Source organism: Lissotriton helveticus, chromosome 5_1 (genome assembly GCF_964261635.1).
Source record: "Lissotriton helveticus chromosome 5_1, aLisHel1.1, whole genome shotgun sequence".
Lineage (NCBI taxonomy): Eukaryota > Metazoa > Chordata > Amphibia > Caudata > Salamandridae > Lissotriton > Lissotriton helveticus.
Genome location: NC_136065.1, coordinates 1,651,322,352 through 1,651,339,920, shown reverse-complemented (window position 1 = coordinate 1,651,339,920; position 17,569 = coordinate 1,651,322,352). Strand labels below are relative to the sequence as shown.

Sequence of the window (17,569 nt, the reverse complement as noted above, 5' to 3'; positions counted from 1 at the left end):
TGGTATCAAGCCGTCCTTGTCTTCAGCAGGACACAGAAACAGGCACCAAGTCTACTAACCAAGTTCAACCACACTCTGCAACTTAATAGACCAGTGCTTTACAAATAAGCCATCTGTGTCATCAGCAAAGGCAGCCAATGTGCCAATCCTTTATAATTCTTCTGTAGTACTTTTCTTTCTCGTAGGCAAAATGAGCACTTTAACTGCACAAATCATACAGATTTTACACTTGAAGCACTACATGAACACATACTTACACACCTTGCAGTTCATATACACACACTTAAGCTAAAACCCATTCTGTCAAGTCAGAATTCTGCAAACCTAGTACATATTCAGTGCATGTACATAGAAGCACTTTTTAATGCCACTTAAATGCACTAGATTTTAGACTGAAGATGCAATCTAAATGACTGTGCAGTATGTACTCCACTTTATTATTAATTAGGAATGAGAACATGATGGCTATAAGAGTATTGGAAGAGCCTGCTTCCATTCTGAATGGAAACCTGAATTGTGTGACCATTGTCAAAAACCGACCACGAAGAGACTTGAACCCGCAATCTACTGATCCGAAGTCAGACACCTTATCCATTAGGCCACACGGTCATGTGTCCTGCTGTGGTTATTTTTATACTGTAGGTGCTATGCAAGGATTGAAAAGATAATATTTATAGTTATTTAGGTTTACATCCCATTGTGTTTTCTTTCAGCTCCTTTCAATTAAAACACTTTTTTGGAATCTATATAATGAGAATGTCACCAGTACGATAAGCTATTGTTTTCTTTTTTGTATTTAAACCTCTTTCTTCATGAGATTAAAGCTCAGTGTATGCTTTATATAGCTCGGGATGTTTCCAGAAGTGGAGAGAAACTGTTTTGAAAGTAGTACAAACTGCTCCTTCCTGGATATTCCAATTTACACACAATCAAAGGTTGTATACGTTTCATGAATCCTGACTTACCCTATTTAAGTAGCTGAAAGCCTTTCACCACCTCTAGAAACAACAGTTACACCAATCCAATTCAAATGATTTTTTCCAAAGGAATATCTTCTGCCGGGTCAAAAATGCATCTGACAAAGAAAGGTGTTTAAAAATCTAATTTGTAGTTTCAGAACATCAACATGACTCTAAAGATACAGAAGTAAAATGCTACCATTTCAAAGTTCCTAATACCTTATAAGCTTCTGATAGGAAGCATGTAATAAATATATTTATTTTTCTGGAAAAGTAAGAGTGGACATTGGTTGGCACCTCAGATGGGACTCAAACCCACAATCCCTGGCTTAGGAGGCCAGTGCCTTATCCATTAGGCCACTGAGGCACAGATAGATGACAGCAATCTAGAGGCATTATGTAAATGTATTCAATCATCCAACACTGGTGTCTGCACACAGGACATTTCTCAGTTCTCTCCATAAGTAAACTTCCCATTTTCATCCTCTTCCATCCCTGACTTTAACACTCTGTTCTGTGCTGTAATGGAGACTCTGTATTTCTAGCAAGTGGAGAGAAATTGGAGGAGAACCATTTTCGAATCAACACTTCTTCTTCCATGGATGCTTTTCTCAATAAACTGGGCTTTGACAGTGGTATCAAGCCGTCCTTGTCTTCAGCAGGACACAGAAACAGGCACCAAGTCTACTAACCAAGTTCAACCACACTCTGCAACTTAATAGACCAGTGCTTTACAAATAAGCCATCTGTGTCATCAGCAAAGGCAGCCAATGTGCCAATCATTTATAATTCTTCTGTAGTACTTTTCTTTCTCGTAGGCAAAATGAGCACTTTAACTGCACAAATAATACGGATTTTACACTTGAAGCACTACATGAACACATACTTACACACCTTGCAGTTCATCTACACACACTTAAGCTAAAACCCATTCTGTCAAGTCAGAATTCTGCAAACCTAGTACATATTCAGTGCATGTACATAGAAGCACTTTTTAATGCCACTTAAATGCACTTGATTTTAGACTGAAGATGCAATCTAAATGACTGTGCAGTATGTACTCCACTTTATTATTAATTAGGAATGAGAACATGATGGCTATACGAGTATTGGAAGAGCCTGCTTCCATTCTGAATGGAAACCTGAATTGTGTGGCCATTGTCAAAAACCAACCACGAAGGGACTCAAACCCTCAATCTTCTGATCCGAAGTCAGACGCCTTATCCATTAGGCCACGCGGTCATGTGTCCTGTGTGTTTATTTTTATACTGTAGGTGGTATGCAAGGATGGAAAATATATTATTTATAGTTATTTAGGTTTACATCCCATTGTGTTTTTTTCAGCTCCTTTCAATTAAAGCACTTTTTTGGTATCTATATAATGAGAATGTCACCAGTATGATAATCTTTTGTTTTCTTTTTTGCATTTAAACCTCTTTCTTCATGAGATTAAAGCTCAGTAAATGCTTCACATAGCTCTGGATGTTTCCAGAAGTGGAGAGAAACTGTTTTGAAAGTTGTACAAACTTCTCCTTCCTGGATATTCCAATTTACACACACTCAAAGGTTGTATACATTTCACGAATCCTGACTTTCCATATTCAAGTAGCTGAAAGCCTTTCACCACCTCTAGAAACAACAGTTACACCAATCCAATTCAAATCATTTTTTCCAAAGGAATATCTTCTGCCGGGTCAAAAATGCATCTGACAAAGACAGGTGTTTAAAAATCTACTTTGTAGTTTCAGAACATCAACATGACTCTGAAGAGTACAGAAGTAAAATGGTACCATTTCAAAGTTCCTAATACCTCATAAGCTTCTGAGAGGAAGCATGTAATAAATATATTTATTTTTCTGGAAAAGGAAGAGTGGACATTGGTTTGCACCTCAGATGGGACTCGAACGCACAATCCCTGGCTTAGGAGGCCAGTGCCTTATCCATTAGGCCACTGAGGCACAGATAAATGCCAGTAATCTAGAGGCATTATTTAAATGTATTCAATCGTCCAACACTGGTGTCTGCACACAGGACATTTCTCAGTTCTCTCCATAAGTAAACTTCCAATTTTCATCCTCTTCCATCCCCGACTTTAACACTCTGTTCTGTGCTATAATGGAGACTCTGTATTTCTAGCAAGTGGAGAGATATTGGAGGAGAACCATTTTCGAATCAACACTTCTTCTTCCATGGATGCTTTTCTCAATAAACTGGGCTTTGACAGTGGTATCAAGCCGTTCTTGTCTTCAGCAGGACACAGAAACAGGCACCAAGTCTACTAACCAAGTTCAACCACACTCTGCAACTTAATAGACCAGTGCTTTACAAATAAGCCATCTGTGTCATCAGCAAAGGCAGCCAATGTGCCAATCCTTTATAATTCTTCTGTAGTACTTTTCTTTCTCGTAGGCAAAATGAGCACTTTAACTGCACAAATCATACAGATTTTACACTTGAAGCACTACATGAACACATACTTACACACCTTGCAGTTCATATACACACACTTAAGCTAAAACCCATTCTGTCAAGTCAGAATTCTGCAAACCTAGTACATATTCAGTGCATGTACATAGAAGCACTTTTTAATGCCACTTAAATGCACTAGATTTTAGACTGAAGATGCAATCTAAATGACTGTGCAGTATGTACTCCACTTTATTATTAATTAGGAATGAGAACATGATGGCTATAAGAGTATTGGAAGAGCCTGCTTCCATTCTGAATGGAAACCTGAATTGTGTGACCATTGTCAAAAACCGACCACGAAGAGACTTGAACCCGCAATCTACTGATCCGAAGTCAGACACCTTATCCATTAGGCCACACGGTCATGTGTCCTGCTGTGGTTATTTTTATACTGTAGGTGCTATGCAAGGATTGAAAAGATAATATTTATAGTTATTTAGGTTTACATCCCATTGTGTTTTCTTTCAGCTCCTTTCAATTAAAACACTTTTTTGGAATCTATATAATGAGAATGTCACCAGTACGATAAGCTATTGTTTTCTTTTTTGTATTTAAACCTCTTTCTTCATGAGATTAAAGCTCAGTGTATGCTTTATATAGCTCGGGATGTTTCCAGAAGTGGAGAGAAACTGTTTTGAAAGTAGTACAAACTGCTCCTTCCTGGATATTCCAATTTACACACAATCAAAGGTTGTATACGTTTCATGAATCCTGACTTACCCTATTTAAGTAGCTGAAAGCCTTTCACCACCTCTAGAAACAACAGTTACACCAATCCAATTCAAATGATTTTTTCCAAAGGAATATCTTCTGCCGGGTCAAAAATGCATCTGACAAAGAAAGGTGTTTAAAAATCTAATTTGTAGTTTCAGAACATCAACATGACTCTAAAGATACAGAAGTAAAATGCTACCATTTCAAAGTTCCTAATACCTTATAAGCTTCTGATAGGAAGCATGTAATAAATATATTTATTTTTCTGGAAAAGTAAGAGTGGACATTGGTTTGCACCTCAGATGGGACTCAAACCCACAATCCCTGGCTTAGGAGGCCAGTGCCTTATCCATTAGGCCACTGAGGCACAGATAGATGACAGCAATCTAGAGGCATTATGTAAATGTATTCAATCATCCAACACTGGTGTCTGCACACAGGACATTTCTCAGTTCTCTCCATAAGTAAACTTCCCATTTTCATCCTCTTCCATCCCTGACTTTAACACTCTGTTCTGTGCTGTAATGGAGACTCTGTATTTCTAGCAAGTGGAGAGAAATTGGAGGAGAACCATTTTCGAATCAACACTTCTTCTTCCATGGATGCTTTTCTCAATAAACTGGGCTTTGACAGTGGTATCAAGCCGTCCTTGTCTTCAGCAGGACACAGAAACAGGCACCAAGTCTACTAACCAAGTTCAACCACACTCTGCAACTTAATAGACCAGTGCTTTACAAATAAGCCATCTGTGTCATCAGCAAAGGCAGCCAATGTGCCAATCATTTATAATTCTTCTGTAGTACTTTTCTTTCTCGTAGGCAAAATGAGCACTTTAACTGCACAAATAATACGGATTTTACACTTGAAGCACTACATGAACACATACTTACACACCTTGCAGTTCATCTACACACACTTAAGCTAAAACCCATTCTGTCAAGTCAGAATTCTGCAAACCTAGTACATATTCAGTGCATGTACATAGAAGCACTTTTTAATGCCACTTAAATGCACTTGATTTTAGACTGAAGATGCAATCTAAATGACTGTGCAGTATGTACTCCACTTTATTATTAATTAGGAATGAGAACATGATGGCTATACGAGTATTGGAAGAGCCTGCTTCCATTCTGAATGGAAACCTGAATTGTGTGGCCATTGTCAAAAACCAACCACGAAGGGACTCAAACCCTCAATCTTCTGATCCGAAGTCAGACGCCTTATCCATTAGGCCACGCGGTCATGTGTCCTGTGTGTTTATTTTTATACTGTAGGTGGTATGCAAGGATGGAAAATATATTATTTATAGTTATTTAGGTTTACATCCCATTGTGTTTTTTTCAGCTCCTTTCAATTAAAGCACTTTTTTGGTATCTATATAATGAGAATGTCACCAGTATGATAATCTTTTGTTTTCTTTTTTGCATTTAAACCTCTTTCTTCATGAGATTAAAGCTCAGTAAATGCTTTACATAGCTCTGGATGTTTCCAGAAGTGGAGAGAAACTGTTTTGAAAGTTGTACAAACTTCTCCTTCCTGGATATTCCAATTTACACACACTCAAAGGTTGTATACATTTCACGAATCCTGACTTTCCATATTCAAGTAGCTGAAAGCCTTTCACCACCTCTAGAAACAACAGTTACACCAATCCAATTCAAATCATTTTTTCCAAAGGAATATCTTCTGCCGGGTCAAAAATGCATCTGACAAAGACAGGTGTTTAAAAATCTACTTTGTAGTTTCAGAACATCAACATGACTCTGAAGAGTACAGAAGTAAAATGGTACCATTTCAAAGTTCCTAATACCTCATAAGCTTCTGAGAGGAAGCATGTAATAAATATATTTATTTTTCTGGAAAAGGAAGAGTGGACATTGGTTTGCACCTCAGATGGGACTCGAACGCACAATCCCTGGCTTAGGAGGCCAGTGCCTTATCCATTAGGCCACTGAGGCACAGATAAATGCCAGTAATCTAGAGGCATTATTTAAATGTATTCAATCGTCCAACACTGGTGTCTGCACACAGGACATTTCTCAGTTCTCTCCATAAGTAAACTTCCAATTTTCATCCTCTTCCATCCCCGACTTTAACACTCTGTTCTGTGCTATAATGGAGACTCTGTATTTCTAGCAAGTGGAGAGATATTGGAGGAGAACCATTTTCGAATCAACACTTCTTCTTCCATGGATGCTTTTCTCAATAAACTGGGCTTTGACAGTGGTATCAAGCCGTTCTTGTCTTCAGCAGGACACAGAAACAGGCACCAAGTCTACTAACCAAGTTCAACCACACTCTGCAACTTAATAGACCAGTGCTTTACAAATAAGCCATCTGTGTCATCAGCAAAGGCAGCCAATGTGCCAATCCTTTATAATTCTTCTGTAGTACTTTTCTTTCTCGTAGGCAAAACGAGCACTTTAACTGCACAAATCATACAGATTTTACACTTGAAGCACTACATGAACACATACTTACACACCTTGCAGTTCATCTACACACACTTAAGCTAAAACCCATTCTGTCAAGTCAGAATTCTGCAAACCTAGTACATATTCAGTGCATGTACATAGAAGCACTTTTTAATGCCACTTAAATGCACTTGATTTTAGACTGAAGATGCAATCTAAATGACTGTGCACTATGTACTCCACTTTATTATTAATTAGGAATGAGAACATGATGGCTATAAGAGTATTGGAAGAGCCTGCTTCCATTCTGAATGGAAACCTGAATTGTGTGGCCATTGTCAAAAACCAACCACGAAGGGACTCAAACCCTCAATCTTCTGATCCGAAGTCAGACGCCTTATCCATTAGGCCACACAGTCATGTGTCCTGTGTGTTTATTTTTATACTGTAGGTGGTATGCAAGGATGGAAAATATATTATTTATAGTTATTTAGGTTTACATCCCATTGTGTTTTTTGCAGCTCCTTTCAATTAAAGCACTTTTTTGGAATCTATATAATGAGAATGTCACCAGTATGATAATCTTTTGTTTTCTTTTTTGCATTTAAACCTCTTTCTTCATGAGATTAAAGCTCAGTAAATGCTTTACATAGCTCTGGATGTTTCCAGAAGTGGAGAGAAACTGTTTTGAAAGTTGTACAAACTTCTCCTTCCTGGATATTCCAATTTACACACACTCAAAGGTTGTATACATTTCACGAATCCTGAATTTCCATATTCAAGTAGCTGAAAGCCTTTCACCACCTCTAGAAACAACAGTTACACCAATCCAATTCAAATCATTTTTTCCAAAGGAATATCTTCTGCCGGGTCAAAAATGCATCTGACAAAGACAGGTGTTTAAAAATCTACTTTGTAGTTTCAGAACATCAACATGACTCTGAAGAGTACAGAAGTAAAATGGTACCATTTCAAAGTTCCTAATACCTCATAAGCTTCTGAGAGGAAGCATGTAATAAATATATTTATTTTTCTGGAAAAGGAAGAGTGGACATTGGTTTGCACCTCAGATGGGACTCGAACGCAAACTCCCTGGCTTAGGAGGCCAGTGCCTTATCCATTAGGCCACTGAGGCACAGATAAATACCAGTAATCTAGAGGCATTATTTAAATGTATTCAATCGTCCAACACTGGTGTCTGCACACAGGACATTTCTCAGTTCTCTCCATAAGTAAACTTCCAATTTTCATCCTCTTCCATCCCCGACTTTAGCACTCTGTTCTGTGCTATAATGGAGACTCTGTATTTCTAGCAAGTGGAGAGATATTGGAGGAGAACCATTTTCGAATCAACACTTCTTCTTCCATGGATGCTTTTCTCAATAAACTGGGCTTTGACAGTGGTATCAAGCCGTCCTTGTCTTCAGCAGGACACAGAAACAGGCACCAAGTCTACTAACCAAGTTCAACCACACTCTGCAACTTAATAGACCAGTGCTTTACAAATAAGCCATCTGTGTCATCAGCAAAGGCAGCCAATGTGCCAATCCTTTATAATTCTTCTGTAGTACTTTTCTTTCTCGTAGGCAAAATGAGCACTTTAACTGCACAAATCATACAGATTTTACACTTGAAGCACTACATGAACACATACTTACACACCTTGCAGTTCATCTACACACACTTAAGCTAAAACCCATTCTGTCAAGTCAGAATTCTGCAAACCTTGTACATATTCAGTGCATGTACATAGAAGCACTTTTTAATGCCACTTAAATGCACTAGATTTTAGACTGAAGATGCAATCTAAATGACTGTGCAGTATGTACTCCACTTTATTATTAATTAGGAATGAGAACATGATGGCTATAAGAGTATTGGAAGAGCCTGCTTCCATTCTGAATGGAAACCTGAATTGTGTGACCATTGTCAAAAACCGACAACGAAGAGACTTGAACCCTCAATCTACTGATCCGAAGTCAGACGCCTTATCCATTAGGCCACGCGGTCATGTGTCCTGGTGCGTTTATTTTTATACTGTAGGTGCTATGCAAGGATGGAAAAGATAAAATTTATAGTTATTTAGGTTCATATCCCATTGTGTTTTCTTTCAGCTCCTTACAATTAAAACACTTTTTTGGAATCTATATAATGAGAATGTCACCAGTACGATAAGCTATTGTTTTCTTTTTTGCATTTAAACCTCTTTCTTCATGAGATTAAAGCTCAGTGTATGCTTTATATAGCTCGGGATGTTTCCAGAAGTGGAGAGAAACTGTTTTGAAAGTAGTACAAACTGCTCCTTCCTGGATATTCCAATTTACACACACTCAAAGGTTGTATACGTTTCATGAATCCTGACTTACCCTATTTAAGTAGCTGAAAGCCTTTCACCACCTCTAGAAACAACAGTTACACCAATCCAATTCAAATGAATTTTTCCAAAGGAATATCTTCTGCCGGGTCAAAAATGCATCTGACAAAGATAGGTGTTTCAAAAATCGACTTTGTAGTTTCAGAACATCAACATGACTCTGAAGATACAGAAGTAAAATGGTACCATTTCAAAGTTCCTAATACCTTATAAGCTTCTGAGAGGAAGCATGTAATAAATATATTTATTTTTCTGGAAAAGTAAGAGTGGACATTGGTTTGCACCTCAGATGGGACTCAAACCCACAATCCCTGGCTTAGGAGGCCAGTGCCTTATCCATTAGGCCACTGAGGCAAAGATGGATGACAGCAATCTAGAGGCATTATGTAAATGTATTCAATCGTCCAACACTGGTGTCTGCACACAGGACATTTCTCAGTTCTCTCCATAAGTAAACTTCCCATTTTCATCCTCTTCCATCCCTGACTTTAACACTCTGTTCTGTGCTGTAATGGAGACTCTGTATTTCTAGCAAGTGGAGAGAAATTGGAGGAGAACCATTTTCGAATCAACACTTCTTCTTCCATGGATGCTTTTCTCAATAAACTGGGCTTTGACAGTGGTATCAAGCCGTTCTTGTCTTCAGCAGGACACAGAAACAGGCACCAAGTCTACTAACCAAGTTCAACCACACTCTGCAACTTAATAGACCAGTGCTTTACAAATAAGCCATCTGTGTCATCAGCAAAGGCAGCCAATGTGCCAATCCTTTATAATTCTTCTGTAGTACTTTTCTTTCTCGTAGGCAAAACGAGCACTTTAACTGCACAAATCATACAGATTTTACACTTGAAGCACTACATGAACACATACTTACACACCTTGCAGTTCATCTACACACACTTAAGCTAAAACCCATTCTGTCAAGTCAGAATTCTGCAAACCTAGTACATATTCAGTGCATGTACATAGAAGCACTTTTTAATGCCACTTAAATGCACTTGATTTTAGACTGAAGATGCAATCTAAATGACTGTGCACTATGTACTCCACTTTATTATTAATTAGGAATGAGAACATGATGGCTATAAGAGTATTGGAAGAGCCTGCTTCCATTCTGAATGGAAACCTGAATTGTGTGGCCATTGTCAAAAACCAACCACGAAGGGACTCAAACCCTCAATCTTCTGATCCGAAGTCAGACGCCTTATCCATTAGGCCACACAGTCATGTGTCCTGTGTGTTTATTTTTATACTGTAGGTGGTATGCAAGGATGGAAAATATATTATTTATAGTTATTTAGGTTTACATCCCATTGTGTTTTTTGCAGCTCCTTTCAATTAAAGCACTTTTTTGGAATCTATATAATGAGAATGTCACCAGTATGATAATCTTTTGTTTTCTTTTTTGCATTTAAACCTCTTTCTTCATGAGATTAAAGCTCAGTAAATGCTTTACATAGCTCTGGATGTTTCCAGAAGTGGAGAGAAACTGTTTTGAAAGTTGTACAAACTTCTCCTTCCTGGATATTCCAATTTACACACACTCAAAGGTTGTATACATTTCACGAATCCTGAATTTCCATATTCAAGTAGCTGAAAGCCTTTCACCACCTCTAGAAACAACAGTTACACCAATCCAATTCAAATCATTTTTTCCAAAGGAATATCTTCTGCCGGGTCAAAAATGCATCTGACAAAGACAGGTGTTTAAAAATCTACTTTGTAGTTTCAGAACATCAACATGACTCTGAAGAGTACAGAAGTAAAATGGTACCATTTCAAAGTTCCTAATACCTCATAAGCTTCTGAGAGGAAGCATGTAATAAATATATTTATTTTTCTGGAAAAGGAAGAGTGGACATTGGTTTGCACCTCAGATGGGACTCGAACGCAAACTCCCTGGCTTAGGAGGCCAGTGCCTTATCCATTAGGCCACTGAGGCACAGATAAATACCAGTAATCTAGAGGCATTATTTAAATGTATTCAATCGTCCAACACTGGTGTCTGCACACAGGACATTTCTCAGTTCTCTCCATAAGTAAACTTCCAATTTTCATCCTCTTCCATCCCCGACTTTAGCACTCTGTTCTGTGCTATAATGGAGACTCTGTATTTCTAGCAAGTGGAGAGATATTGGAGGAGAACCATTTTCGAATCAACACTTCTTCTTCCATGGATGCTTTTCTCAATAAACTGGGCTTTGACAGTGGTATCAAGCCGTCCTTGTCTTCAGCAGGACACAGAAACAGGCACCAAGTCTACTAACCAAGTTCAACCACACTCTGCAACTTAATAGACCAGTGCTTTACAAATAAGCCATCTGTGTCATCAGCAAAGGCAGCCAATGTGCCAATCCTTTATAATTCTTCTGTAGTACTTTTCTTTCTCGTAGGCAAAATGAGCACTTTAACTGCACAAATCATACAGATTTTACACTTGAAGCACTACATGAACACATACTTACACACCTTGCAGTTCATCTACACACACTTAAGCTAAAACCCATTCTGTCAAGTCAGAATTCTGCAAACCTTGTACATATTCAGTGCATGTACATAGAAGCACTTTTTAATGCCACTTAAATGCACTAGATTTTAGACTGAAGATGCAATCTAAATGACTGTGCAGTATGTACTCCACTTTATTATTAATTAGGAATGAGAACATGATGGCTATAAGAGTATTGGAAGAGCCTGCTTCCATTCTGAATGGAAACCTGAATTGTGTGACCATTGTCAAAAACCGACAACGAAGAGACTTGAACCCTCAATCTACTGATCCGAAGTCAGACGCCTTATCCATTAGGCCACGCGGTCATGTGTCCTGGTGCGTTTATTTTTATACTGTAGGTGCTATGCAAGGATGGAAAAGATAAAATTTATAGTTATTTAGGTTCATATCCCATTGTGTTTTCTTTCAGCTCCTTACAATTAAAACACTTTTTTGGAATCTATATAATGAGAATGTCACCAGTACGATAAGCTATTGTTTTCTTTTTTGCATTTAAACCTCTTTCTTCATGAGATTAAAGCTCAGTGTATGCTTTATATAGCTCGGGATGTTTCCAGAAGTGGAGAGAAACTGTTTTGAAAGTAGTACAAACTGCTCCTTCCTGGATATTCCAATTTACACACACTCAAAGGTTGTATACGTTTCATGAATCCTGACTTACCCTATTTAAGTAGCTGAAAGCCTTTCACCACCTCTAGAAACAACAGTTACACCAATCCAATTCAAATGAATTTTTCCAAAGGAATATCTTCTGCCGGGTCAAAAATGCATCTGACAAAGATAGGTGTTTCAAAAATCGACTTTGTAGTTTCAGAACATCAACATGACTCTGAAGATACAGAAGTAAAATGGTACCATTTCAAAGTTCCTAATACCTTATAAGCTTCTGAGAGGAAGCATGTAATAAATATATTTATTTTTCTGGAAAAGTAAGAGTGGACATTGGTTTGCACCTCAGATGGGACTCAAACCCACAATCCCTGGCTTAGGAGGCCAGTGCCTTATCCATTAGGCCACTGAGGCAAAGATAGATGACAGCAATCTAGAGGCATTATGTAAATGTATTCAATCGTCCAACACTGGTGTCTGCACACAGGACATTTCTCAGTTCTCTCCATAAGTAAACTTCCCATTTTCATCCTCTTCCATCTCCGACTTTAACACTCTGTTCTGTGCTGTAATGGAGACTCTGTATTTCTAGCAAGTGGAGAGAAATTGGAGGAGAACCATTTTCGAATCAACACTTCTTCTTCCATGGATGCTTTTCCCAATAAACTGGGCTTTGACAGTGGTATCAAGCCGTCCTTGTCTTCAGCAGGACACAGAAACAGGCACCAAGTCTACTAACCAAGTTCAACCACACTCTGCAACTTAATAGACCAGTGCTTTACAAATAAGCCATCTGTGTCATCAGCAAAGGCAGCCAATGTGCCAATCATTTATAATTCTTCTGTAGTACTTTTCTTTCTCGTAGGCAAAATGAGCACTTTAACTGCACAAATAATACGGATTTTACACTTGAAGCACTACATGAACACATACTTACACACCTTGCAGTTCATCTACACACACTTAAGCTAAAACCCATTCTGTCAAGTCAGAATTCTGCAAACCTAGTACATATTCAGTGCATGTACATAGAAGCACTTTTTAATGCCACTTAAATGCACTAGATTTTAGACTGAAGATGCAATCTAAATGACTGTGCAGTATGTACTCCACTTTATTATTAATTAGGAATGAGAACATGATGGCTATAAGAGTATTGGAAGAGCCTGCTTCCATTCTGAATGGAAACCTGAATTGTGTGGCCATTGTCAAAAACCAACCACAAAGGGACTCGAACCCTCAATCTTCTGATCCGAAGTCAGACGCCTTATCCATTAGACCACGCGGTTATGTGTTCTGTGCGTTTATTTTTATACTGTAGGTGGTATGCAAGGATGGAAAATATATTATTTATAGTTATTTAGGTTTACATCCCATTGTGTTTTTTTCAGCTCTTTTCAATTAAAGCACTTTTTTGGAATCTATATAATGAGAATGTCACCAGTACGATAATCTTTTGTTTTCTTTTTTGCATTTAAACCTCTTTCATCATGAGATTAAAGCTCAGTAAATGCTTTACATAGCTCTGGATGTTTCCAGAAGTGGAGAGAAACTGTTTTGAAAGTTGTACAAACTGCTCCTTCCTGGATATTCCAATGTACACACACTCAAAGGTTGTATACATTTCACGAATCCTGACTTGCCCTATTCAAGTAGCTGAAAGCCTTTCACCACCTCTAGAAACAACAGTTACACCAATCCAATTCAAATAATTTTTTCCAAAGGAATATCTTCTGCCGGGTCAAAAATGCATCTGACAAAGATAGGTGTTTAAAAATCTACTTTGTAGTTTCAGAACATCAACATGACTCTGAAGAGTACAGAAGTAAAATGGTACCATTTCAAAGTTCCTAATACCTCATAAGCTTCTGAGAGGAAGCATGTAATAAATATATTTATTTTTCTGGAAAAGGAAGAGTGGACATTGGTTTGCACCTCAGATGGGACTCGAACGCACAATCCCTGGCTTAGGAGGCCAGTGCCTTATCCATTAGGCCACTGAGGCACAGATAAATGCCAGTAATCTGGAGGCATTATTTAAATGTATTCAATCGTCCAACACTGGTGTCTGCACACAGGACATTTCTCAGTTCTCTCCATAAGTAAACTTCCAATTTTCATCCTCTTCCATCCCCGACTTTAAAACACTGTTCTGTGCTATAATGGAGACTCTGTATTTCTAGCAAGTGGAAAGATATTGGAGGAGAACCATTTTCGAATCAACACTTCTTCTTCCATGGATGCTTTTCTCAATAAACTGGGCTTTGACAGTGGTATCAAGCCGTCCTTGTCTTCAGCAGGACACAGAAACAGGCACCAAGTCTGCTAACTAAGTTCAACCACACTCTGCAACTTAATAGACCAGTGCTTTACACATAAGCCATCTGTGTCATCAGCAAAGGCAGCCAATGTGCCAATCCTTTATAATTCTTCTGTAGTACTTTTCTTTCTCGTAGGCAAAATGAGCACTTTAACTGCACAAATCATACAGATTTTACACTTGAAGCACTACATGAACACATACTTACACACCTTGCAGTTCATCTACACACACTTAAGCTAAAACCCATTCTGTCAAGTCAGAATTCTGCAAACCTAGTACATATTCAGTGCATGTACATAGAAGCACTTTTAAATGCCACTTAAATGCACTAGATTTTAGACTGAAGATGCAATCTAAATGACTGTGCAGTATGTACTCCACTTTATTATTAATTAGGAATGAGAACATGATGGCTATAAGAGTATTGGAAGAGCCTGCTTCCATTCTGAATGGAAACCTGAATTGTGTGACCATTGTCAAAAACCGACCACGAAGAGACTTGAACCCTCAATCTACTGATCCGAAGTCAGACGCCTTATCCATTAGACCACGCGGTCATGTGTCCTGCTGCGTTTATTTTTATACTGTAGGTGCTATGCAAGGATGGAAAAGATAAAATTTATAGTTATTTAGGTTCACATCCCATTGTGTTTTCTTTCAGCTCCTTTCAATTAAAACACTTTTTTGGAATCTATATAATGAGAATGTCACCAGTACGATAAGCTATTGTTTTCTTTTTTGCATTTAAACCTCTTTCTTCATGAGATTAAAGCTCAGTGTATGCTTTATATAGCTCGGGATGTTTCCAGAAGTGGAGAGAAACTGTTTTGAAAGTAGTACAAACTGCTCCTTCCTGGATATTCCAATTTACACACACTCAAAGGTTGTATACGTTTCATGAATCCTGACTTACCCTATTTAAGTAGCTGAAAGCCTTTCACCACCTCTAGAAACAACAGTTACACCAATCCAATTCAAATGAATTTTTCCAAAGGAATATCTTCTGCCGGGTCAAAAATGCATCTGACAAAGATAGGTGTTTCAAAAATCGACTTTGTAGTTTCAGAACATCAACATGACTCTGAAGATACAGAAGTAAAATGGTACCATTTCAAAGTTCCTAATACCTTATAAGCTTCTGAGAGGAAGCATGTAATAAATATATTTATTTTTCTGGAAAAGTAAGAGTGGACATTGGTTTGCACCTCAGATGGGACTCAAACCCACAATCCCTGGCTTAGGAGGCCAGTGCCTTATACATTAGGCCACTGAGGCACAGATAGATGACACCAATCTAGAGGCATTATGTAAATGTATTCAATCTTCCAACACTGGTGTCTGCACACAGGACATTTCTCAGTTCTCTCCATAAGTAAACTTCCCATTTTCATCCTCTTCCATCCCCGACTTTAACACTCTGTTCTGTGCTGTAATGGAGACTGTATTTCTAGCAAGTGGAGAGAAATTGGAGGAGAACCATTTTCGAATCAACACTTCTTCTTCCATGGATGCTTTTCCCAATAAACTGGGCTTTGACAGTGGTATCGAGCCGTCCTTGTCTTCAGCAGGACACAGAAACAGGCACCAAGTCTACTAACCAAGTTCAACCACACTCTGCAACTTAATAGACCAGTGCTTTACAAATAAGCCATCTGTGTCATCAGCAAAGGCAGCCAATGTGCCAATCATTTATAATTCTTCTGTAGTACTTTTCTTTCTCGTAGGCAAAATGAGCACTTTAACTGCACAAATAATACGGATTTTACACTTGAAGCACTACATGAACACATACTTACACACCTTGCAGTTCATCTACACACACTTAAGCTAAAATCCATTCTGTCAAGTCAGAATTCTGCAAACCTAGTACATATTCAGTGCATGTACATAGAAGCACTTTTTAATGCCACTTAAATGCACTAGATTTTAGACTGAAGATGCAATCTAAATGACTGTGCAGTATGTACTCCACTTTATTATTAATTAGGAATGAGAACATGATGGCTATAAGAGTATTGGAAGAGCCTGCTTCCATTCTGAATGGAAACCTGAATTGTGTGACCATTGTCAAAAACCGACCACGAAGGGACTTGAACCCTCAATCTTCTGATCAGAAGTCAGACGCCTTATCCATTAGGCCACCTGGTCATGTGTCCTGCTGTGTTTATTTTTATACTGTAGGTGCTATGCAAGGATGGAAAAGATAATATTTATAGTTATTTAGGTTTACATCCCATTGTGTTTTCTTTCAGCTCCTTTCAATTAAAACACTTTTTTGGAATCTATATAATGAGAATGTCACCAGTACGATAAGCTATTGTTTTCTTTTTTGCATTTAAACCTCTTTCTTCATGAGATTAAAGCTCAGTAAATGCTTTATATAGCTCGGGATGTTTCCAGAAGTGGAGAGAAACTGTTTTGAAAGTAGTACAAACTGCTCCTTCCTGGATATTCCAATTTACACACACTCAAAGGTTGTATACGTTTCATGAATCCTGACTTACCCTATTTAAGTAGCTGAAAGCCTTTCACCACCTCTAGAAACAACAGTTACACCAATCCAATTCAAATGATTTTTTCCAAAGGAATATCTTCTGCCGGGTCAAAAATGCATCTGACAAAGATAGGTGTTTCAAAAATCGACTTTGTAGTTTCAGAACATCAACATGACTCTGAAGATACAGAAGTAAAATGGTACCATTTCAAAGTTCCTAATACCTCATAAGCTTCTGAGAGGGAGCATGTAATAAATATATTTATTTTTCTGGAAAAGGAACAGTGGACATTGGTTTGCACCTCAGATGGGACTCGAACGCACAATCCCTGGCTTAGGAGGCCAGTGCCTTATCCATTAGGCCACTGAGGCACAGATAAATGCCAGTAATCTAGAGGCATTATTTAAATGTATTCATTCGTCCAACACTGGTGTCTGCACACAGGACATTTCTCAGTTCTCTCCATAAGTAAACTTCCAATTTTCATCCTCTTCCATCCCCGACTTTAACACTCTGTTCTGTGCTATAATGGAGACTCTGTATTTCTAGCAAGTGGAGAGATATTGGAGGAGAACCATTTTCGAATCAACACTTCTTCTTCCATGGATGCTTTTCTCAATAAACTGGGCTTTGACAGTGGTATCAAGCCGTCCTTGTCTTCAGCAGGACACAGAAACAGGCACCAAGTCTACTAACC

The 17,569-nt window shown here is 38.3% G+C and overlaps 13 non-coding genes across 13 annotated transcripts; all 13 read right to left on the bottom strand.

Moving 5' to 3' along the window:
- Positions 1–1,253: 1,253 nt before the first annotated feature.
- TRNAR-CCU (transfer RNA arginine (anticodon CCU)) lies at positions 1,254–1,326 on the bottom strand. Its single transcript has one exon. It is a non-coding gene; the product is annotated as a tRNA-Arg (tRNA).
- Positions 1,327–2,128: 802 nt separating this feature from the next.
- Positions 2,129–2,201, bottom strand: TRNAR-UCG (transfer RNA arginine (anticodon UCG)). The gene has a single exon. It is a non-coding gene; the product is annotated as a tRNA-Arg (tRNA).
- Positions 2,202–2,844: 643 nt separating this feature from the next.
- Positions 2,845–2,917, bottom strand: TRNAR-CCU (transfer RNA arginine (anticodon CCU)). Its single transcript has one exon. It is a non-coding gene; the product is annotated as a tRNA-Arg (tRNA).
- A 1,519-nt stretch (positions 2,918–4,436) lies between these two features.
- TRNAR-CCU (transfer RNA arginine (anticodon CCU)) lies at positions 4,437–4,509 on the bottom strand. The gene has a single exon. It is a non-coding gene; the product is annotated as a tRNA-Arg (tRNA).
- An 802-nt stretch (positions 4,510–5,311) lies between these two features.
- TRNAR-UCG (transfer RNA arginine (anticodon UCG)) lies at positions 5,312–5,384 on the bottom strand. The gene has a single exon. It is a non-coding gene; the product is annotated as a tRNA-Arg (tRNA).
- Positions 5,385–6,027: 643 nt separating this feature from the next.
- TRNAR-CCU (transfer RNA arginine (anticodon CCU)) lies at positions 6,028–6,100 on the bottom strand. The gene has a single exon. It is a non-coding gene; the product is annotated as a tRNA-Arg (tRNA).
- Positions 6,101–6,902: 802 nt separating this feature from the next.
- Positions 6,903–6,975, bottom strand: TRNAR-UCG (transfer RNA arginine (anticodon UCG)). The gene has a single exon. It is a non-coding gene; the product is annotated as a tRNA-Arg (tRNA).
- A 2,236-nt stretch (positions 6,976–9,211) lies between these two features.
- TRNAR-CCU (transfer RNA arginine (anticodon CCU)) lies at positions 9,212–9,284 on the bottom strand. Its single transcript has one exon. It is a non-coding gene; the product is annotated as a tRNA-Arg (tRNA).
- An 802-nt stretch (positions 9,285–10,086) lies between these two features.
- Positions 10,087–10,159, bottom strand: TRNAR-UCG (transfer RNA arginine (anticodon UCG)). The gene has a single exon. It is a non-coding gene; the product is annotated as a tRNA-Arg (tRNA).
- Positions 10,160–12,395: 2,236 nt separating this feature from the next.
- On the bottom strand, positions 12,396–12,468 carry TRNAR-CCU (transfer RNA arginine (anticodon CCU)). The gene has a single exon. It is a non-coding gene; the product is annotated as a tRNA-Arg (tRNA).
- An 802-nt stretch (positions 12,469–13,270) lies between these two features.
- TRNAR-UCG (transfer RNA arginine (anticodon UCG)) lies at positions 13,271–13,343 on the bottom strand. The gene has a single exon. It is a non-coding gene; the product is annotated as a tRNA-Arg (tRNA).
- A 643-nt stretch (positions 13,344–13,986) lies between these two features.
- TRNAR-CCU (transfer RNA arginine (anticodon CCU)) lies at positions 13,987–14,059 on the bottom strand. Its single transcript has one exon. It is a non-coding gene; the product is annotated as a tRNA-Arg (tRNA).
- Positions 14,060–17,170: 3,111 nt separating this feature from the next.
- TRNAR-CCU (transfer RNA arginine (anticodon CCU)) lies at positions 17,171–17,243 on the bottom strand. The gene has a single exon. It is a non-coding gene; the product is annotated as a tRNA-Arg (tRNA).
- Between the last annotated feature and the right edge of the window lie 326 nt (positions 17,244–17,569).